This window comes from Vulpes vulpes, chromosome X, assembly GCF_048418805.1.
Source record: "Vulpes vulpes isolate BD-2025 chromosome X, VulVul3, whole genome shotgun sequence".
Taxonomy (NCBI): domain Eukaryota; kingdom Metazoa; phylum Chordata; class Mammalia; order Carnivora; family Canidae; genus Vulpes; species Vulpes vulpes.
Window position 1 is genome coordinate 23,553,743 of NC_132796.1, and position 24,772 is coordinate 23,578,514.

At 37.9% G+C, this 24,772-nt stretch overlaps 1 long non-coding RNA gene and 1 pseudogene across 1 annotated transcript in view; both read right to left on the bottom strand.

Moving 5' to 3' along the window:
- The window catches only part of LOC140596218 (uncharacterized), an 82,896-nt gene that overhangs the window by 12,612 nt on the left and 45,512 nt on the right, over positions 1 to 24,772 (bottom strand). The window contains exon 2 of the long non-coding RNA XR_011998253.1: positions 17,465 to 17,588. This is a non-coding gene — a long non-coding RNA (uncharacterized lncRNA). The remainder of the gene's footprint in view (positions 1 to 17,464; positions 17,589 to 24,772) is intronic.
- LOC112919032 (thioredoxin-like protein 4A pseudogene) lies at positions 21,603 to 21,976 on the bottom strand (annotated as a pseudogene).

A 24,772-nucleotide genomic window follows, 5' to 3' on the forward strand; every position in this document is an offset into this window, starting at 1 on the left:
TACTGCCTAGGAATGGTTCTTGGCTCTGACCTCTGAGTTCTTCATTCCACCCTCTGAGTCATCTTTTTCTATAAAAAAAAAAAAAAGTATTTTGTGTCTGCAGCTTGATAGTTTTTGCACCTTGTTTCCTACTTACAGATATTTGGAAATCAAATGGTCTCTTTTCATTTAGTACTTTCTCCATCACTTCCAGTCCAAAGTGATATAATTCTTTTAAAACCATTGCACAGGGAGGCCTGGGTGGCTCAGCATTTGGATGCCTGCCTTCGGCTCAGGTCACGATCCTGGGATCTGAGATCGAGTCCTGCATTGGGCTCCCTGCATGGAGCCTGCTTCTCCCTCTGCCTGTGTCTCTGCCTCTGTCTCTCAGTCTGTGTCTCTCATGAATAAATAAATAAATCTTAAAAAAAACATTGTACATTTCTTGTGAATCAAGTTATAATCTACCCAACAAAAGCTACTCATTAATCTTTGTAAGATAAGGCCTCTCTACATTAGATAGAAATAATGCCCTAAAGATTATTAGACTCTTTGTCCTCTTTAACAGAGAGACTGAATGGTCCTCAAAGACACCACCTTCGACCTTTCTGAGGTCTTCAAGTGTCTTATACTCCCATCTTAAATATACTCTGCTCCAAAAACTTTTCTTAATTTAAGAATCTTGAACTAAGAACCATCTTTTTTTCAAATCTAGTAATTTCTGGCTCTTTTATAATAGTGCTTCCTTCAGTTTAACTCTCTCCTCTTATATTTTACTATAAGCATTTCTTAAAAATCCAAATGGCATCTTCAACAGTCTGTCTGGAAATCTCTTAAACTAGATCACTCAGTTCATTAGCTGCATTCTCAATTTGCCATGTTATCAGAGGTGATGGTGCTAAGCTTTTTACCACTATATAACAAGGATCCTGATTAGAAGAAAGGCACCTCTTTCCCCTAATTTCTAGCAACATTATCCCTACTTTTCCTTGGGTCTCACTGACAATCTGCATCAGGGCCATAACAATCTCTTTAAGGCTCTCCCAAATTCTGTCTCCTTATTCCAAATCCACTGCCACGTTTTAGGGTTTTTTAAAATTTTTATTTATTTATTCATCAGAGACACACACAGAGAGAGAGAGAGAGAGAGAGAAAGAGAGAGAGGCAGAGGGAGAAGCAGGCTCCATGCAGGGAGCCCGATGCGGGACTCGATCCCAGGACTCCAGGATCACGCCCTAGGCCGAAGGCAGGCGCTAAACCGCTGAGCCACCCAGGGATCCCCTTAGGGTTTGTTATAGCAGCACTCTACTTCCAGGTACAAAACCCTGTTCCAGTTATCTAATGGTAGAGTACAAAGCACTCCAAAACAAAATGGTGTAAAACCATCATTGATTACGCTCATGGTTTCTGTAGGTAAAGTATTTGGCCAGGGCTCTGATGGGCATTTCTTTCTCAGGGCTCCTCATGTGCTTGCAGTTACGTAGTGTCTAGGGCTACAGTCATCTGGAGGCTCAACCATAACTGATAGGTTCACTTCTAAGATGGTTCCTTCACTCACATGGCTGATAATTTGAAAAGGGGTCCAGTTCTTCTCCATATGGGCCCCTCCATGGGTCTGCTTGGATGTTATCACAGTATGTCATCTGGCCTTTCCCAGAGCAAGGGATCCAAGAGGCCAAATTAGGAGTTGCAGTGTTTTTTAGTACCTATCCTTGAAACTGGCATCATTAATTCCACCACATTCTGCCGATCATACCAAATGTGCTCTAAGTATGAGAGGAGACCACACAAGGGCCTCAACACCAAGACTCATGGATCTTCTTGAGGGTTGGCCTCCACAAATTAAAAGTGACAGATACATATTAAATGTGATCTTCTGCACCCTCCAACACACTCTCAGACATAGTATTTGCATCAGGTGATAGGCTGTCTCCCTCTCTCCTTCCTGACACTACTTCCCTTGGGACCTCTTTATTGACTTATGTTTCCCTGACTTCTCAAGTGTACTCTAACATCTGATCTTACAACTAATACTAATGTACAGCCCAAATTGAAAATCATTGTTCTAAACCAGTGCTTCTCAAATACAAGTCACTCCATTATCTTGTTAAATTGTAGATTCTGATTCAGTAGGTCTAGGACAAGGCCAAAATTCTGCAGTTCTAAAAAGTTCCCAGTTGATGTCAATGGTGCTTGTCATGGACCACATTTTTGTGTTGCAAGGCTCTAGATTGTCAGTTCAATACCTTTGCTGCATAATAGAATCACCTTATGAGTTTAAAAAATACTGATTTCATGGAGTCACATCCTCAGAAGTCCTGATTTAACTGTTTTTGCAGTAAAGCCCACATATCAGGATTTCTTAAATCTCTCCAGGTGATCATAGTATGGAAGCAAGGTTGAAAATCATTACTCCAGTTTGAAATTAGATCAGAATTTAAGGAGAAGCAGAAGAATACTGATTAATACTCCGCAGAAATCAGGAGCTGACTGTAAGAGCAAGTTCTAAAAGGGGGGGAACCCCTGCCCAAGAAGACTCAGGTTCCCTGAGATGAGATATGTTTATGTTCCCAGGAAAGTAGAACTGAGTAGAACTGAGTCATTGGAATATGCTAGCTGTTCCTCTAGTCAGAACCTATTAACGACTTTGCCTGGTAAGTATCCTGTGTCTTGCCAGGGAGCTTCATGACTTCTTTCATCCTAGGGCTTTGCCTGGTCTGTCTCCAATCAACCTAAATGGGAATAACTCCCATTTCCCAAATAAAGTCTCAGGACATCTAAGACCAAGAAAAAGGGGTAAGACCTAGAATATTTTCTGCAATGGTCAAAAAAAAAAAAAAAACTGAAAGAAGAGCAAATGCCTTAGAACCAGACAGATCTGAGTTCATATTCAGACTTTGTTGTGTCCTAGATGTGTGAATGTGTGCCAAATATTCCATCTCTGCCTGTATTTCCTGCTCTGTGATATGGGCATTGACAATCCCTAGCTCATACCTGGGGGAGGGGCATGCATCATAAGGGGACCAGATATAACTTTCTGGAGTGCTTATAATATTTGGGTTCCCCACATTCCACTGCAACCTACCTTTCAGCAGGTAAGCCCTCTCACCCCTTCCCTTACTTTGACAGTAGCAATATATGAGAATTCAATTTCTCCACATCATCACCACCACTTAATTTCTGTTGTTTAGACTCTGGTCATTCTAGTGGGTATAAAGTTGTATCTCATTAAGTGTTTTATCTGAATTTCCCTAATGATTAATAACACTGAGCATCTTTTCTAGTGCTTACTAGCCATTGATATTTCTGCTTTTGATAAATGCCTACTCAAATCCTATGTCCTTTTGAAATTCTTTAATTCTTTAAAGCCACATTTTTGTTTTCTTGCACAATGAAACATCAAAGTTTCATTTTACATTTCACCTACCCCTTATGAAGAATCAGGAATTTCTTCAAGGACTTTTAGGTCATTTCAGGGGGACGCTTATTCAGAAATAACAAGGCATGTTCAATATTACTGAATGACATTATTTCTAAAACGTTTCAATGAGCAGTGTTAGGAATGTTTTAAACCATTGTTCAGATTGGTGCTTCCTGTTGAAATATGATAACACTAAGTTTTCTTCACTTTCTTCTGCTTCATATTTGTATCATTTTTCTTTCTCCCACAATGATAATCCTGGTTCCTACTAACTTCTATATATTTATTGACTTGTTTGTCCTAAAAGAAACATAAAATAGGGATGCCTGGGTTGCTCAGTGGTTAGCATCTGCCTTCAGCCCAGGGCATGATGCTGGAGTCTTGGGATTGAGTCCCATATCAGGCTCCCTGCGTGGAGCCTGCTTCTCCCTCTGCCTGTGCCTCTGCCTCTCTCTCTCTCTCTCTCTCTCTCTGTCTCTCATGAATAAATAAATAAAATCTTTTAAAAAATTAAAAAAGAAACATAAAATAGTTGCGGATTTACTACACCAAATTCATTATTCACAATAAATATTAAGTTCAAGACTTTTCGTAACTCTTCCTGCTGTTAAATATATAGCACTAAGTTTCTACAATCAGTGCTTAGTGAAAAGTTACTTTGATTCTTTTCTTTTATTCCCATGATGACTGTGTTATCAATTTCACCTAGTTATTCATATTTTTTAGTCTGGATTCAAATTTAGTGTTTACCCTTTTATAGTCCTTAAATTTTTTTTTAATTTAATTGAACTTTTTATAGAGTTTCTTTTTTAAATTTTCATTATTTTTATAAAAGATTTATTTATTTATTTGAGAGAATGAGAGTGAGCACAGCAGGAGAGAGGCAGAGAAAGAGTCTTAAGCAGATTCCATGCTGAGCACAGAGCCCTCTTGGGGCTCAATCTCACCACCCTGGGATCACGACCTGATCTGAAACCAAGAGTTGGATGCTTAGCTGACTACACCACCCAGGTGCCCCTAGAGAGTTTCTTCTTATTTTAAAAGTGTGTTTCTCCAAAAATAATGATAATAACCAAAACAGAGAATCTAAAATGATGAAAAATATCTCCCTAGTTTAGACTGAGTAACGCAATAGGTATCATGCATCATTCAGAAAACATAAAATGTCATGTCCTGTGGGTGGGTTGGTATGTCCTACTTGGATTTAAAGAAACTTTAAATTATAAACCTGCCAGTTGGTAAATTTGGAATCCCCTTAGATGTTTTTAAAAAATCCTGATGTCCTTGAGTTCTATCTTCAAATATTCTAATTTAATTGTTCTGCAGTAAATCCCAGGCATCAAGATTCCTTAAATCTCCCCTCAGGTGATCATAGTATGAAAGCAAGGTTGAAAATCACTACTCCAGTCTAAAATTAGATCAGGAATTTGAAGAACAGAAGAATATTGGTTAATGAGAGTCCCCAGAAGTCACTGGCTGACTGTGGTGACATGTCCTAAAAGGGTGAAAACCTCTGCCCAGGAAGACTCAGTTTCCCTGAGATCAGACCAGTTCATGTTCCTAGGGAAGCAGTAAAGCTGAGTCATTAAACTAGCTGTTCCTCTAGTCAGGATCCAATGACGACTTTGGCTAATCAGTATCCTGTGCCTTTGAATGCCACTTTCTGGTTACACAAAGATACAACCAAAGCATCAAAACAATCATATCCTTTCACATTGGTTAGGTGAATGTCTTAGGCCAAATATCACTTATGCTAATTTCTATAAGCAGAAGGGAGACAAGATAAAACTTTAGTATCCTCCTTTTCAGGACCAAAGCTGTTAAGAGGCTATCGGTCATATATATAAGTGACATTAGGCAAACAGATCAATATCATGTAAAATTCAGGAATATAAAGTGAAAAATTCTCATACTCAGAACAATTCTTATTAGCGAGAAGCATATGGAACACTTTCTGATTCAAGTCAAAGTAGATGTGATAGAGCAGGAATAAATTAGGTCAATAAGCAATTTTTATGTTAATAATGAGGCAACTTACAAAGAGTACTCTCTGAATGCAAATAATTATTTTTGAGTAATAAGCCCATGATAACAATCGACACTAGGAACCTATATTTTAGCTACAAAATATACGTTGCTTTCACAAATTTACTTGTCTTAATGAAATTGCTATTATCTGACACTTTATTTTATGGAACTGAAAGCTGCTACTGAGAACATAATTGCAAATTCCCTTATATGTCTCCATTTCATTCAAAAAATTTAATCTATGTATACTACTTGAATCAAATAAGAAAGCTACCAAGGAAACTCAAAATCAAAGATTTTAACTTTAGAAATAATTCTCATGATATCAGCCTCTATATTCCATAGGCCTCTGCTTCATTAATAAACAAACAAATGATAGTGTTTAGAAAACTATATTCATATAGGTATGCCTCCCTATAAGATCCAATACGACTACAGCAGGATACAAAATCAACATACAAAAATCTATACACTAACAACAAACTATCTCAAAGAGAAATTTAAAAAGCAATTCCATTTACAGTAACATCAAAAAAATAAAGTGCTTAGGAATAAATTTACCAAGGAGGTTAAAATATGTACACAGAAAACTGTAAGACATGTATGATGGAAATTGAAGAAGACAAAAATAAATGCAAAGACCTCATGTTCATGGATTTGAAGAATTAATATTATTACAACAGTCATATGATGTGATCTACAGATTCATCGGAATCCCTACCAAAATTACAGTGGCATTTTTCACAGTTATAGAAAAAAACAATCCTAAAAATCAGATGAAATTGCAAAAGATCCCAAATAACCCCAAATAACAAGTAATCTGAAGAAAGAAGAACAAAACTGGAGGTATCTTATTTTTTGATTTGAAACTATATTACTAATCTATAGTAATCAAAACAGTGTGGTATTATCATAAGCACAGACACAAAAACCAATGAAACAGAAAGCCCATAAATAAACTCATGTAAATATGATCAACTCATCTTTGACAAGGGCACTGAGGACACACAATAGGAAAAGAATAATCTATATAATTAGTGGTCTTGGGAAATTGGTACCCACATGGAAAAGAATGAAATTGGAACCCTGTCTTAAACTCCTCACAAAAATTAACTGAAAATGGATTAAAGACTTAAATATAAACCTGAAATCATAAAACTCCTAGAAGAAAACATGGGGAAAAGGCTTCTTAACATTTGTCTTGACAATGATCTCTTTTGGATATGACCCTAAAAGCATAGGCAACAAAAGCAAAAACAAAAACGTAGAACTACATCAAATTAAAAAGTGTCCGCATAGCAAAGGAAAGGAAACAATCAACAAAATGAAAAAGCTAACTATGGAATGGGAGAAAATATTTGCAAACCATGTATCTAATAAGGGGTTAGTATCTAAAAAAGACAGAGGCTTCTGAGTGTCTCAGTTGGTTAAGTGTCTAACTCTTGATCTCAGCTCAGGTCTTGATCTCAATGTCATTAATTCAAGCCCCATTTTGGGCTCCAGGCAGGGTGTGGTACTTATTTTTTAAAAAAAATATTTTAAAATATCTAAAATATATAAGAAATAGATACCCCTCAATAGCAAATAATAATAATGATGATGATGATAATAATAATAATAATAATAACCCAATTAAAAATTGGTCAGAAGACCTGTGTAGACATTTTTCCAAAGAAGACATACAAATGGCCAGCAGTTATATAAAAAGGTATTCAAGGTACTCAACATCATTCATCATCAGAAAAATGCAAATTGAAACCACAATGAGATATCACCTCACAACTATTAGTATGGTATCACATAAGGAATTTTTTTAAAGGTGAATTCATAGGAACAGATTATAGAATTGTGGTTGCCAGAGGCTAGAGGCTGGGAGAAATGTGGAAATGTTAGTCAAAGAATAAAAACTTTCAGTTGTAAAAAGGATTTCTGTCACTTGGAACTAGAGGAAGGAGACTGGTAAGTTAGTTTGGCTACAAAATAGAAAGGAGGCAAAAAAGAAACCTCATAAAGGAAGTAATTGCACTCAAACATTACCACTTCTAAGAGCGATACAAGAAATGACTAAAGTGCAATTAAATGAACCCTGTAACTTGCATCACCCAGCCCCTAGGTGAAGGGTGGGCGTACACACATACTGGGGCAGCCCACACTTGAACTCTTTTAAAGAACACCTCACTTTTCATTCCCTTCCCCTATGTTCATCTGTTTTCTTTCCTAAATTCCACATCTGAGTGAAATCGTGTGGTATTTGTCTTTCTCTGATGGACTTCTTTCGCTTAGCATAATACGTCCTAGCTCCTTCTACGTCATTGCATATGGCAAGATTTCACTTGATGGAATGAGCACCAGGCATTATATACAAGTGATGAATCACTAAATTCTACCCCTGAAACTGACAATACACTATATGTTACCTAAACTAAATTTAAAGATTTTTTAAAAACATAAAAAATTAAAGAACACTTCACTTTAATGTATTGTGTGCTTTGGAAAGGAGTACAGCATGTTATGTCTAGTGGGGAATACTTCCCTCCTTCTGTCCTTTCTGCAACCCCATCACTTGAGGATTTTATGTAAGAACAGTGTTACTGCCCATGTTGACCAGGATTACTCTGGAGGTGTTCATTCACAGCACAAGCCTAATTTGAGTTCTGAACTGTCTTTCAAAGCTAAATGTCTGCATGATATCACATCTGTTATACCTCTGGGGAAAATTTGTATGTAAATGTACAGAAATTAAAATGTTGCCCCATTAACAAATTTCTTCTGGAATGTCTTCCTTACCTCATCTGATGGTATCCACTGAAGGGCATTTCATGACCATGGCTACAAGAAATAAAAACTCTAACCTATTTATGAAAAATGAATGGATGAGAGAATGAATGAGTGAAAAGGAATTCTGAGGCTCTAATGAACAGCATAGTGACTATAATTAATAATACTATACTGTATTCTTGAGATTTACTGAGAGAATAGATTTAAGCCTTCTCATCACACACATACACACAAAAGTAACTATGTGATGTGATCTACGTGATCTGATAGACATGTTCATTAACTTCATTGTGGTAAATCTCTCTCTCTCTCTCTCTCTCTCTCTCTCTATATATATATATATATATATATATATATATATATATATGTATATATATATATAATCACATTGTATATTTCAAAAGTATACAATTTTGTCAACTATACCTCAATAAAGATGGAATTAAAAGATGGCTACAAATTCTTTGCTTCATCCTACTGAGAGGAGGTAAGGTCTATATCCCCTTCCCCTGAATCTGGATGAGTTCCTCACTGCTCTGAATAATAAAATACTACAGACATATTGCAATCTGGGCCTAGGTATTTAAAAACTGGCAATATCCTCACCACAATCAGGTGGGATTTACTCCTGGATTGCAAGAGTTGTTCAATATTCACCAACCTATCCATATGATACATCACATCCTTAAGAGAAAGGATGTGATGAAGAACCATATGATCATTTCAATAGACACTAAAAAAGCATTTGGCAAAGTACAACATCCATTCATGATAAAAATCCTCAACAAAGCAGGTTTAGAGGGAGCATGACTCAACATCATAAAGGCCATCTGTGAAAAAGCACCAGCTAACATCATTCTCAATAGGGAAAAACTGAGAGTTTCTCCCCTAAAGTCAGGAATAAGACAAGGATGTCCACTCTCAAAACTTTTATTCAACATATTACTGGAAGTCCTAGCCATAGCAATGAGACAACAAAAATAAATCTAAATCAGTAAGGAAAAAAGTACAACTTTCACTATTTGCAGATGACATGATACTCTATATAGAAAAGGTGAAAGACTCCACCAGAAAAATTGGTGAACTGATACATGAATTCAGTAAAGTCACAGGATACAATCTCAATGTACAGAAATCTGCTGCGTTTCTATACACTGATAACGAAGCAGAAGAAAGAGAAATTTTAAAGTAAGTCTCATTTACAATTGCACCAAAGATAATAAGATGCCTTAGGAATAAACCTAACCAAAGAGGTGAAAAATCTGTAATCCAAACACTTATAAAACACTGATGAAAGAAATTGAAGAAGATGCAAAGCAATGGAAAGACACTCCATGTTCATGGTTGGAAGAACAAATATTGTTAAAATGTCTATACTACCCAAAGCAATCTATACATTTAATGCAATCCCTATCAAAATACCAATAGCATTTTTCACAGAACTAGAACAAACAATATTAAAATTTGTGTGGAACCACAAAAGACCCCTAATAGCCAAAGTATTCTTGAAAAGAAAAGAAAAAAAAAAGAAAAGAAAAGCTGGAGGCATCACAACTCTGGACTTCAAGGTTTATTACAAAGCTGTAGTGATCAAATCAGTATGGTACTGGCATAAACATAAACACATAGATCCCTGGAACAGAATAGAAAACCTAGAAAGGAATCCATATCTATATGGTCAATTAATCTTTGACAAAGCAGGAAAGAATTTCCAATGGGAAAAGGACAGTCTCTTCAACAAATGGTATTGAGAAATGCAGACAGCAACAAGCAAAATAAAGAAACTGGACCAGTTTCTTACACCATACACAAAAATAAATTTAAAATGGATGAAAGACTGGAGCCCCCCAGGTGGTGCAGTCGGTTAAGTGTCCAACTTTTGGTTTCAGCTCAGGTCGTGATTTCAGGGTGGTGAGATTGAGCCCTGCATCTAGCTCCACATTCAGCAGGGAGTCTGCTTTTCTCCCTCTGCCCCTCCCCCTGTGTGCTCTCTCTCTAAAATAAATAAATAAATCTTTTTGAAAAATGGATAAAAGACCTAAATGTGAGACTTGAAACAAACAAACGAAAAAAAAAAAAAAAAACAGAAGAGAGCGCAGGCAGTAACTTCTTTGACATCAGCTATATAGCAACATTTTTCTAGATCTGTCTCCACAAGTAAGGGAGGAAAAAAGCAAAACTAAACTATGGGGACTACATCAAAATAAAAATCTTCTGCACAGTGAAGGGAACAATCAACAAAGCTAAAAGGCAACCTACAGAATAAAAGAAGATATTGTCAAATGACATATTTGAGAAAGGGTTAGTATCTAAAATATATTAAGAACTTATAAAACTCATCACCCAAGATAGAAATAATTCATTTTAAAATGGGCAGAAGAGGGGCGCCAGGGTGGCTCAGCAGTTGAGCCACCTTTGAGCCTAAGCCTTGGGCTTAGGGCATAATCCCGGAGTCCCAGGATCAAGTCCTATATTGGGCTCCCTGCATGGAGCCTGCTTCTCCCTCTGCCTATGTCTCTGCCTCTATCTCTCTCTGTGTGTCTCTCATGAATAAATAAATAGAATCTTTTTAAAAAGATGGGCAGAAGACATGAACATACATTTTTCCAGAGAAGGCATAGGGATGACCAACAGACACATGAAAAGATGCTCAACATCACTCATCATCAGGGAAATGCAAATCAAACAACAATGAGGTATCACCTCACTCCTGTCAGAATGATTAAAATCCACAACACAAGAAACAACAGGTGTTGGTGAGGACGTGGAGAAAAAGGAACACTTGGGCAATGTTGGTGGGAATGCAAACCGGTGCTACCACTATGGAAAAAAATTATAGAGGTTCCTCAAAACGTTAAAAATAGAACAACCCCATGATTTAGCAATTGCAATACTGAGTGTTCACCTCAAGAATACAAAAACATTAATTCAAAGGAATACTTGCATTCCTATGTTTATAGCAGCATTATTTATAGTAGTCAAGATACGGAAGCAGATCAAGTTTCGATAGATTTAGAATGGATAAAGAATAAGTGGCATATATATATAAATATATATAGAGAGAGAAATATTATTCAGCCATAAAAAATGAAATCTTGCCATTTGCAATGACATGGATGGAGTTGGAGAGTATAATGCTCAGTGAAATAAGTCAGAGAAAAACAAATACCATATGATTTCACTCATCTGTGAGTGAAGGGAGAAGAGACAGAGAAAGAGAGAGAGAAAGTAAGAAATCAACTCTTAATTATACAGAACAAACTGATGGTCACCAGAGGGGACGGGGTGGGGGAATGGGAGAAATGGGTGATAGGGATTAAGGAGTTCACTTGTCGTGATGAGTGCAGGATGATGTATGGAACTGTCAAATCATTATATTGCACACCTAAAATTAATATAGCACTATATGTGGACTAATGAATTAAAATAATAACTTCTTTTAAAGTTTTTTTTTAAAACTGGCAAAGTCCATTTCCTGTCTCTTAGAACCTGATCCTAGGGCAAGTCAGCTGCCATATAAAGAGTCCATCCAACTACCCTGAGCCTGCCATGTCTTCAAGAAGCCCAAGCCAAAATGAAAGGCCATGCTGAATGAGACCCATGTGGAGACTGTAAGAGATAAGGAGCCCCAAGGCTCTAAGTTTGAATGACAAACTCATCCTCATACAGACTCCCCCAGGGAAACCATGTAACCATGTGGATCAGAGACAACATATTGATCAAGCCCTTCCTGAATTCCTTAGCCATAAAACAGTGAGCAAATAAAATGGTTATTTTAAGCCACAATGTGTGGTTTGTTAAGTTGAAATAAATGGAACAAACTCAACTGCTCTCTGATTGCCTAGCAGTAAAGGACCTTTAAGTAGGTTCCATATCTTTGTAGGTATCTGTAAGACTGTACCTCCGAAAATAGAGTACTATTAGCCTCTTGATATCTTTAACTTTCCTGGTGACCTATTCTATGTACCTTATTCCAAATGCCTTTAAAATCCTAGTTTCCAACATGATGTCTGTGGTCCATACTCTCATCCTTGCAGTGGTGGACATCCCAACTATTTGTCCAACTTTCATTCTGTGAATGATATCATGATTAATACTAATAATCATGAACATATGTAGAATTCTTCTAAGTGTCAGACAACATGCTAAATACTTTACATTATTATCTCACTCAAAACTCCCAAATATCTCACACAGTAAGTCCCATTTCTATTCCCATGAATGAGGAAACTAAGTCTCCAAAAGAGCTAGAGACTTGCCCAAGTCAAGGAGCTATTAAGTGGTAGAAGAGGGATTTGAATCCAGGCAAACTGACTCTAGGGCAGAGAACACTATCAGTGTCTCTGGATAGCTACTGTTCATCTATTAGTTTTGTAGCCTGCAAGAAATGGGCTCATTGACAAATCGCCTTCCAAGGTTGCGTAGAAAAGAGTAAGAGTGAAAAGTTTGGATAAATATGCACTGCTAAACCTTTATCTAAATGTTAACAATGTCCTGAGTCCATTTCATTTTCTTCCACCTCAGATTACAGAAAGGTGGTTTCAATTTTGTGATTTATCAAGAAATTATTAACTGCATTTGATTGGACAAATACCCCCTCTCAATGTGGATATTAGTAGCTTGCTGTGTGATTGTTAATTCCAATCAGTTTACATTAGGTTGAAGTGCCAAGTTCACTAGTAAAAGGTAATATATCTCCAAAATAAATGCTGCTTTAGGGAAGCTTATCTGTCAATCATTATATTCTTCACAGAATCTTAAATGAGCCAACACAACTCACAGAAAATTGGCCAGTCAGACACATCAAGCAGATCCTTCCACATTTGCAAGCTAGTCAATTAATTCAAAGGATTATTAGCCTAGTCAAGAGTTACAGCTAGAAATAGTGATTGTTTCCCAGTTCATATAGGAGTGTTGACCAGGGACAGCCCTGGTGGCACAGCGGTTTAGCACTGCCTGCAGCCTGGGGTGTGATCCTGGAGACCTGGGATCGAGTCCCACATCGGGCTTCCTGCATGGAGCCTGCTTCTCCCTCCGCCTGTGTTTCTGCCTCTCTCTCATTCTCTCTCAATGAATGAATAAATAAATAAATCTTAAAAAAAAAAAAAGAAGTCAGGAGTGTTGACCAGGTTGATTTCACAAACAATTGGCTGAAGGAGGGGTCATTAACTATTAATAATAAGTATCTGACTGGATCAAGAAGAATGAAAGTTGATTTGAACCAAACTCCAATTTTCCTATTCCTTTAAATGCTAGGGGGCTCAACATGAAACCATATGTATGGTTTATTTATGTAAGGTTCCTAAATTTGTCATTAACTGGTATATTTTTATGTATTAGTGCTATATCTGAATAAATGAACCAAATTATGTAAAAATGACCATCTTAGATTATAAACATTTATATATGTTTCTTTCCCCATTTAAGCTCTCTGAAGTTAAGACATGCTTCTTATTTATTTCTGTATGCCTCAGAGCATGCCCAACATGGTGCCTGGCCCAGTTGCTCAAAAAAAGACATGATTCAAGTGGAATTGAATTGGGATGCCTCTCGCTGTTTTAAATAAACCGTTTTATAGATGCATAAAAGGCATACAAGTATTCAAAGTGGTCTAACCTAGCCTAATACATTAATGTTAGATTTACTTTTATTTTAGCAGCTTGAGACATAATTTGTGGTACCATGAATTTCACCTATTTAAAGCATACAACTCAATGACAGTATATTTACAGAGTTGTACAATCATCACCTCAATTTCAAACATTTTCATCACGCTCAAAAGAAATCCTGTACCCATTAGCAGTTGTCCCCCATTCTGTCCACCTATCGCCTCTGGAAACCACTCATCTCCTTCTCTATATAGATTTGCCTATTCTGGATATTTCATATAAACTGGATGATAGAATTTGTGGCTTTTTTTATATGGCTTCTTTAACTGAGCATAATGTTTTTGATGTTTAGCCACGTTGTAGCATATACCAGCACTCCAGTTGTTTTTATGCCTGAATAATATTCCATTGTATGAATATACCATTTTGTTCATCCATTCACCTGTTGATGAACATTTTTGTGGTTTTCAGGTTTGGGCCACTATGAATAATGCTACTAGAAATATTATTTTACAAGTCTTTGTTTAAACATAAGTTTTCATTTCTCTTGGGTATATACCTAGGAGTGAAATTGCTGGGTCATATGGTAACTCTATGTTTTGATTCAGTAAATTATGATAATCTGTCTCTAAATTAACTAATTCCAGCTTCTGTAATCTCCACTCTACTAATGAGCTCATCCATTGAGTTTTTAGTTTTAGTTATTGTATTTTTCAGTTCTATTATTTTAATTTAGTTCTTTTCAATAAATTCTATTTCTTCATTGAGATTTTCTATTTTTTCCTTTGTTTTTAAAAGAATTTATTTTTTTTAATTTTTATTTATTTATGATAGTCACACACAGAGAGAGAGAGAGAGAGAGAGAGGCAGAGACACAGGCATAGGGAGAAGCAGGCTCCATGCACCGGGAGCCCAACGTGGGATTCAATCCCGGGTCTCCAGGATCGCGCCCTGGGCCAAAGGCAGGCGCCAAACCGCTGGGCCACCCAGGGATCCCCCAAAAATTCACATTCCTTTTTTTTTTTTTTAAGATTTTATTTATTCATTCATGAGAGACACACACAAAGAGAGGCAGAGACACAGGCAGAGGGAGAAGCAGGCTCCATGCAGGGAGCCCGACGTGGGACTCAATCCCGGGACTCCAGGATCACGCCCTGGGCCGAAGGCGGCGTGTTTTTAAAAGAATTTAAAAGTGCTTCTTTACACATTTATATGGTGGCTCATTTAAAATCTTTGTTGGAAGTGAAATAAGTCAGACACAGAAAAACAAATACTGTATGATCTCACTTATATATGATATCTAAAAAAGTTGAACTCATAGAACCAGACAGTAGAAGGTGGTTGCAGGGGCTGGGGTTTGGGGGAGAATGGAGAGATGTTGGTCAAAGGGTGCAAACTTTCAGTTGTAAGACAAATAAGTTCTGGGGATTTAATGTACAACATAGTAACTATAGTTAATAATACCATACTTCAGGGAGAGAAACCATGAGAGTCTCTTAACTCTAGGAAACAGAGGGTTGCTGGAGGGGAGGGAGGTGGGGGATGGGGTAACTGGGTGACAGGCATTAAGGAGGGCAGGTGATGTGATGAGCACTGGGTGTTACATGCAACTGCTAAACCATTGAACACTATATCCGAAACTAATGATGTGCTATATGTTGGCTAATTCAATTTAAGTTTTAAAAATACTATATGCTGAAATTAGCTAAAAGAGTAGAGCTTAAGTATACTCATGCATACAAAATAAAGAACTACAAAATCCTCGTCAGATAATGCCACGATCTGATTCATCTTGGTGTTATCAATTGATTGTCTTTTTTTTTTTTTTTTTGCCCCCAATCATGCTGTGATTTTTCTGGTTCTTCATGTGATAAGTGATTTTCTATTTTATCCTGGACATTTTACATCTGATGTTGTGAGACTCTGGGCACTCCTGTTTTTAGCAAGCAGTCCCCTGTTCTAGCTCACTGTGAGGGCAGTTAGCTGTGCATGTTTTACTTCTCACTGGGTCCCAACCAACCATCCTGGCAAAAGAGGGGCAGCAACACACACTGCCTCACTGCAGACAAGTGGGGTGCTGGTTTAGTTCTTTCCTTGGCCCTGCTGATAACTCTCTTGGTGAAAGTGGGGCGCCAACTCACACTGCCTCATAACCTGTGAATGCACATGAAAGCTCAGCTTCCTGTGGGGCCCAGCTACCACCAGTAAGGGGAGAAGGTGACTTACGCCACTTTGTTGCTACAGAATCAGGGCAGAAACTTGGATGCTGGATTCCTTTGACACTAGAAAAGCAGATGACAGAAAGCCAAATACCACCTGGCCCCACCTCTTACCATTTTGTTCAGCTTCACTGACATGGAGTGGGGGTGAAGAGGCAGCCTGCAGCTGGATCCCACTGACACCACTGTAGCTGGGAAACAGAGCGCCACTCACTACTGCCAGGTGGGGAATGGAAGATTGGGTCTCCGCTCAGCTTAATGATGTAGGAACGAGTTGGGGGCAGATGAGGCTAGGCAGGGAAAGGTAAGGGAAAGGCCCAGAGTCAGGCTCCCATAAATCTGTGGGCTCCCATAAATCCCAAGAACACCGAAAGACCCAGAGTCAGGCTCCTACCCATCCCAAGAAAACAGAGATAAGGCAGGGAAAACAGAGAAAAAATAAATAAATCTGGCTCCCTAGATCCAAAATGTTAGGGAATATCTCCTTTTGATGGTTACCAAGCAATCATAGAAACTCACCAGACCACAAAGAAGTAAGTCATTAAGGATTTTATCAAAAGTCCTCACTCACACCAAGACAGCACAAGAATCTCAAGGCTGCAAGCTCCCCAGCCAGTTCTCAATGAAAGACTGCCACAGGTGGCTCAGCGGTTTAGCATGGCCTTCGGCCCAGGGCGGGATCCTGGAGACCCGGGATGGAGACCCACGTCAGGCTCCCTGCATGGAGCCTGCTTCTGTCTCTGCCCCTCTCTCTCTCTCTCATAAATAAATTAAATCTTTTTAAAAATAAAAGCCCCCAGGCGCAATCCTGTCAGGACCCCTGTCACTTCTGAGAGCTTTCTCTGTATCTCTGCTTAATAAACTCCTATTGCTATACTCACTCTCTGTTGTCTGCGAGATTCATTCTTTGACTCGGTGAGACAAGAACCTGTTTCTGCCTTATTGTTAAGACTATCTCTGCAGGGGAATCAGAGCACCTGCTCATTGCTTTGGGTGGGGGTTGGAAGATCAGCTGCCCTGAACACCCTGCTGGCATCACTCAGCAAGGGTGTGAGAGTGCTGCCACCTTATACCAGGCGGGAAATGGAAAATAAGCTCCCCATTCAGAAGGTTAAGTCCCTGCCCAGGTTCCTTCCATAGGGCAATGTAGTGCTATGGAAGATCAAATCCCCACTCAGCCCCATTGAAATACTGGAGGTGAGAGATGTTTTCTCCATTGATGTTTGGTGGGAGTAGTGTGAGTATTGCCAAAATATTTTGTTTTACTTACTTTTTTATTGTTAAGCTACTCTCTTCCTAGTCCTTTGGCTAGGGAAAAGAATCTTTTTTTAAATTTTCTTTGTCCGTGGCTATTGGTGGTTCTCTATCAGAGGTATCTAGAGAGCCCCATCCAGATACATGAAAGGTAATAAGGAACCCAGAGAACTCACCAGCATGCCATTCCCGAAGTCCTAAGCTCCTTAAGCAGTCCATCTTTTTCTTTCCACTCCTCAAGACTCTTTCTGTGCTTGTTTTTTGTGTTATATCCAGGGATTTGGGGGAAATATGTATGATCTGAAATGCAAGTGATATGTCATCTTGAATCATTTGAATTAATTCTTACTCTAGATAACATTTTTAGGTCCTCTTAAAAATCAAAGTTGACAGTAAAGAGCCCATTTGTGTGGGTAAAACTTGATACAAAAGGTCAGCATTGCTAACATTTTTTCCCTGGAAAATCCCCTAAGAATATAAAAACATTTATTTTTTTCCTCTATCTTCCAAACATTTTAAATGCTTGTAAGAACTGATGTAGTAGAATTTTTTTAAGTGAACAGTCATCTAAAAATAGCTCTAATTCCACAAACTAGGAGAAAGAAAATAAAGAGAACAATTCAAGCCATCATAGAGTCCATTTAAGTAGTGAAATGGGTAAATCTTTGCTAGGAAAAAATAGAATGGGGCATTATGCAGAGGACTTCAAAATATATATGAGATTTAAAACCTGCGTTTCAAAAACTATAAAGGTTTACAAATTTAAAACGGTGCAAAAACACCAGTTAAGGAACAAAAACAAAAGAAAGTCCCTACACATTACAGTTGGAAATTTCAAAATCATCTTTGCAGAAAGTTAAAACATCTTGGAAATTGACAGAAATGAAAAATGAAACTAGTCATTGGATTCTCTGCTTAACTGGAATTCCCTTTATTGGCTTCAGGACCAAGAAAGTAGCAGACTTACTGGTCCCAGTCCAGTTCTTAAACCAGACACCCATCTGATGTTCCCTATCTGTAGAAGAAAATATGCAACACTATCTAATTTCCAGAGAGAAAGTTGCAAATTGCCTTCCCACCTTTCTCCTTGGTGTTTATTGTGGAAAAAGGATACCAAGAAATACAATGAAACCAAAGCTGACACCAGAAGTGTTTGGGTTTCCATTCTGCTGTATCAGTGTTGCTGGTTTATAAATTGGTCTCTGTACACAGAAGGCGAGGAGAAACTGAAGAAAGCAGCAGACCCTTCCAGATTGGTCGGCAGTGGATTTACTAAACAAGGGAATTGAACCCTGAGGCTTGTCTTGGGCGCCACCAGACAAATAGATCTATGCACCCACCCACCTGAATCTTAAGTTTACAGAGGCCTTAACTGGGTTCAGTCACATCCAGGTGCGCTCAACAACACATTGCTCTCTCAAGGCTGTGTCCTTGAATGTGGTTCCAACTGTGGGAACTGTGGGAAGAAGATACATCTCAAGGACAGGGGAGGGGGCAGGGAGCCTCTGATGGCCCAGGTCTAGGTCACAGCTCAGCCAGGGGTCACATCTTCTCAGCGACCTCCTCTAACAATTTTCAGCCCAAGACAAAATCCCAGAGGGGGCAGTCTCTCTAGGGTATTGTTACTTCTCAGTTAATTCAATGTCTATAAATATAGCGCTTAAGAATAATATTAATTAATTTGCAGCACAATTTCATGTATATATTTATGTTACGTACACATAATCTGCATTTCTAAAATGTATAATGCACTTCTATAAGCATGCTTCAGTATAGATATAGTTAGACCTAATTTTAAACTTTTCATAAATCCCACAGTATTAGTAGGGAACAACATAAACTATGGGGTTACAGGAGCACTCTTAATCTGGTCACAGTACAATCACTAACCTTAAATTATTATCGTCCACTTCTTCATCCAAGATGCAAAAACTCTTCCATCTAGGTCTAGGGCAAAAGTGTCATTTCCCAAAATCTATTTCTGTGCACATGACCCAGGTTAGGAAAAAGGAAGCAGAGAGCAGAGACTGCAAGATCTAAATGCTCTGAAGAAACATTGCTTCTCTTGCTGGGTGAAATTTTACCAATGCCGTTTATTAGCAAGTTCGATAAGTCTTGATAAACAATGGGATGAAACTTTTGAAGTAAAAAAGAAAAAAAAAAGTTTCTGCTGGCTTTAATAATTACTAAAATTAAAAGGGTGAGCAGCATTACAGCTTGTTACAGGAAGGCTTTATGGAAACTGTGATTCTAAAAGGATACCTCTGACTCACTAGAATCATTCCAGGCATATAGAGCAAAATGAGGAGGGAAGAAAAAAATCTACCCAGGAAAGGTATTAAGAAAAGAAATCTGTTTAGTCACAGGGAGAGAAGGGGGAGGGAAGTAGCAGGGGCCCAAAGGAAGCAAGGGAAGAAATAGAAATGGGACGAAGGGATTAAGGGGTTGGGAGGTGAGGGCAGGTCTGGATTAGTTTGAAAGGCGCTGAGACCAGGTTAAGTGATTTACGAAAGGTCCCCTACTGAGTCACTGGCAGCTCTGCTTCCATCCCTCCTATTTTGGGTTTCCTCTTTAGTTCCTTGTCTCTACACAGAAATAGACATTCTATGTGATTTTCTCTCATTGCAAATCTTTTATACTTTAACTCAGAAAGCCGTGTTTAGAGGACTGTGTAGGTGGTTGTTTTTAATGTTGAATTTTTTCCCCTTCTTTGGGAAAACTGCTGGTATAGAAAGCTTCCTTGACTCAGTATTGAGACAAATAAAAGACAAATGTGTTATTCTACTGAGACTGTTGAAATGAAAGTTTGCTTTGAAGTAGGGTACTAGAATACATATGAGAGAATGCTGTTCTTGTCATAAAAACTGTCAGCTGAGCTTTCTTTGCCATGTCAGAGAGAATGACAATCTAACAGGGCCAAAGTCAGACTGAGGGAATAGATTTTCCTTTCTTTAATCACTAACTCAACCTATGACCAGAAGAAGACAATATTAGAGATAGAAAGTAAATTCAAAATCTGGAGAATATGGCCAATAATCACAAAATCAATGTAAATGGATTTCAAGAATTAAAATTGTTACTGTCTATTGACAGGAATATTAAAAGTATTAGTGACTATTCATAAGTATTTTTGAACAAATCATTGACTTAGTTCTATAATTTTGACATCATAAATTTGATTTAACAGAAATTTTTCTATCTTTAGAAGGCAACAGCTTAAATCCATCCATCTGGAGTCTGGTGTTTGAAACAGTTATTTCTAGAAATCTCTGATGATACAAATCAAAACAATTTATAATACAAAACCTTAAAATGCAACAACAAATACATTTTTAAATTTTTCTCTTGAATTAATTTGCCTTTAATTTCATATGTTATTGGCTTGGATTTTTAACACCATGTCTATTTTTTTTAATGTGAATGAGCCTAATGCACAATGTTCAAAGAAAAGTATTAAATTTAAAATGAAGAGAAACCTGAAGAGATATTCTCTTAGTCAATAAATATTTCTAGGGTCATATTTCAGCCATTAATGTTAAATTTAAGTGAAAACTTGTTTTTTGTAAATCTTTTGAAGTAGTTTCATTAATTAAAGAATTTCCCCAGCTTGACTGAGATATTATTGACATTTGTTTAAAGTTTATAACATGATGATCTGATACACATATATTGCAAAATAATCACTACAATAAGGTAAGCTAACACCTCTATGCTCTCACATAATTACGTTTTTGTTATTGTTGTTATAACATTTAAGATTTACTCTCTTAACAACCTTCAAGTATATAATATAGTATTGTTAATTATAGTCACCATGCTGTACATTAAATTTCCCAGAACTTACTCATCTCATAGCTGAAAGTTTGTACTCTTTGTCCAACATATCCCCTTCCCACAACTCCTCCAGCCTCTGGAAACCAGCATTCTAATCTCTATTTCTAGGAGTTGGGTTTTCTAGTTTCCACATAGAAGTAAGAATATATAGTATTCTCCATCTGAATTATTTCATTTAGTATAAGCCATGAAGGTCTATCTTTTTTTTTCCATCCCTGCATATTTTATTTATGTCAGCTAGATATTTACAGACATTTGCTAATATAGAAATACAATGGCCAGGCAGGCAGAGAGGTGATGTCATGCAACCCCTATTGCAAAGACCCTCCATGTCCTTGAGCTTTGAATTCTCTTCCAAATGCTTTCTTTTTCTTTTTTTTTCTTTTTTCTAAATTTAAATTCAATTTGCCAACATATAGTATAACACTCAGTGCTCATCCCATCAAGTGCCAAATACTTTCTCTAAGACTTTAAATAGTTTCAAATATTTCCACATGAAAACGATTTTGCACCACTTCTGTGCATGGAGATTGGGCTGAGCTCAGTATTGTACTTCGTGAAGTAGTCCTTTGGAGACACGACCAGACCATGACTTTTCCAGGTGCCCCAGTACACAGTCTCGATGGCGTTTATCATTTCCTGTTTGTCTTCCGTGGCCGTTGATCTTGTTGTTGTTACCAGTATCCAGGTCAATCATGATGTGCTTGTTCATTCTCGGCCATGCTGTACAGCACCTCATCCATCTTCATACACATGGGGTCCCAGTCGTGTCCAAAGCAGATGACCACCATGGGGTCCTCCTCTGAAAGGATGGCCTGATCCACCGACCAGCTGTTGTGCAGGTGCGGGAGCATGTTGCAAAAGGCAGGATTTCCTTCTTTTTTATGGCTGAGTAATATTTCATTGTGTATATGTACCACACTTTCTTTATCCATTTATCCACCAGTGGACATTTAGGTTGTGTACATCTTAGCTATTGTGGATAATGCAGCAACAAACATGTGAGTATAGACCTGACTTCAAGATAATGATTCTATTTCCTTTATACATATGCCCAGATGTGGAATAGCTGGATTGTATGGTAGATTTTCAATTTTTGAATTTTCGAGGAGCCTCCATACTATTTTCCACAGCAGCTGCACCAATTTACATCTCCACCAATAATGCACAAGGGCTCCCTTTGTCTACAACCTCACCAACGCTTGCTGTCTCTTGACTTTTTGATAACAGCCATTCTAACAGTTGTGAAGGAATAGCTTCTTATGGTTTGATTTGCATTTTCCTAATGATTAATGATGCAGAACATCTTTTCATGTACCTATTGGTCATTTGTATGTCTTCTTTGGAAAAATGTCCATTCAAGCCCTCTGCCAATTTATTTAATTGTATTGTTTGGATTTTTACTATTGAGTCATATGAGTTCCTTATATATTTTGGATACTGACCCTTAATGAGATATATGATTTGCAAATATCCTCTCTCATTTCATAAGTTGCTTTCTCACTCTGTTGATTGTTACTTATGCTGTGCAAAAGTTCTTTAATTTAAAGAATTAAAAATGTGAAAATGTCAAGGTTACCCAGGGCAATTACACGTTTAATGCAATCCCTATCAAAATACCATGGACTTTCTTCAGAGAGTTGGAACAAATCATCTTAATACCTGTGTGGAGTCAGAAAAGACCCCAAATAGCCAGGGGAATATTGTAAAAGGAAACCAGAGGCAGGGCCCATCACAATGCCAGATTTCAGGTTGTACTACAAAGCTGTGGTCATCAAGACAGGGTGGTACTGGCACAAAAACAGACACATAGATCAAAGGAACAGAATAGAGAATCCAGAAGTGGACCCTCAACTTTATGGTCAACTAATATTTGACAAAGGAGGAAAGACTATCCACTGGAAAAAAAGACAGTCTCTTCAATAAATGGTGCTGGGAAAATTGGACATCCACATGCAGAAGAATGAAACTAGACCACTCTCTTGCACCATACACAAAGACAAATTCAAAATGGAAGAAAGATGTAAATGTGAGACAAGATTCCATCAAAATCCTAGAGGAGAACACAGGCAACACCCTTTTTGAACTTGGCCACAGCAACTTCTTGCAAGATACATCCATGAAGGCAAGAGAAACAAAAGCAAAAATGAACTATTGGGACTTCATCAAGATAAGAAGCTTCTGCACAGCAAAAGATACAGTCAACAAAACTAAAAGACAACCTACAGAATGGGAGAAGATATTTGCAAATGACGTATCAGATAAAGGGCTAGTATCCAAGATCTATAAAGAACTTATTAAACTCAACACCAAAGAAACAATCCAATCATGAAGTGGGCAAAAGACATGAACAGAAATCTCACAGAGGAAGACATACACATGGCCAACAAGCACCTGAGAAAATGCTCCGCATCACTGGCCATCAGGGAAATACAAATCAAAACCACAATAAGATACCACCTCACACCAGTGAGAATGGGGAAAATTAACAAGGTAGGAAATACCAAATTTTGGAGAGGATGTGGAGAAAAGGGAACCCTCTTGCACTGTTGGTGGGAATGTGAACTGGTGCAGCCACTCTGGAAAACTGTGTGGAGGTTCCTCAAAGAGTTAAAAATAGACCTGCCCTACGACCCAGCAATTGCACTGTTGGGGATTTACCCCAAAGATTCAGATGCAATGAAATGCCGGGACACCTGCACCCCGATGTTTCTAGCAGCAATGGCCACAATAGCCAAACTGTGGAAGGAGCCTCGGTGTCCATCAAAAGATGAATGGATAAAGAAGATGTGGTTTATGTATACAATGGAATATTACTCAGCCATTAGAAACGACAAATACCCACCATTTGCTTCAACGTGGATGGAACTGGAGGGTATTATGCTGAGTGAAGTAAGTCAATTGGAGAAGGACAAACAGTGTATGTTCTCATTCATTTGGGGAATATAAATAATAGTGAAAGGGAATATAAGGGAAGGGAGAAGAAATGTGTGGGAAATATCAGAAAGGGAGACAGAACATAAAGACTCCTAACTCTGGGAAACGAACTAGGGGTGGGAGAACGGGAGGAGGGCGGGGGGTGGGGGTGAGTAGGTGACGGGCACTGAGGGGGACACTTGATGGGATGAGCACTGGGTATTATTCTGTATGTTGGTAAATTGAACACCAATAAAAAATTAATTTATTTAAAAAAAAAGAAACCCAAGATCAAGAGTCACACACTCCACTGACTGAGCCAGCCATGTGCCCCAATTTGCTAGTATTTTTTATGAGAAATTTGCATCTATATTAATCAGTTATATTGGCCTTTGGTTTTCTTTTCTGGTAGTGTCTTTATCTGGCTTTGGTACCAGGGGAACATGGCCTCATAAAATGAATTTGGGAGTATTCATTTCTTCTCAAATTTTCAGTAGAGTTTGAGAAGGATTAGTGTTAATTCTTCTTTAAATGTTTGGTGGAATTCACCAGTGAAATAATTGGTCCTGGGTTTTTTTTTCTTGGGAAGTTTTTGACTATTGATTCAATCTCCTTACTTATTATGTGAACCTATCTTTTCTACCCTTCTCAATATAACTTTTCTAATTTCTGTACTTTCCCAGGTGCTATAATCCCTTGTATGGAATTATTCGATGTTGTGAAGGTATTTTTGA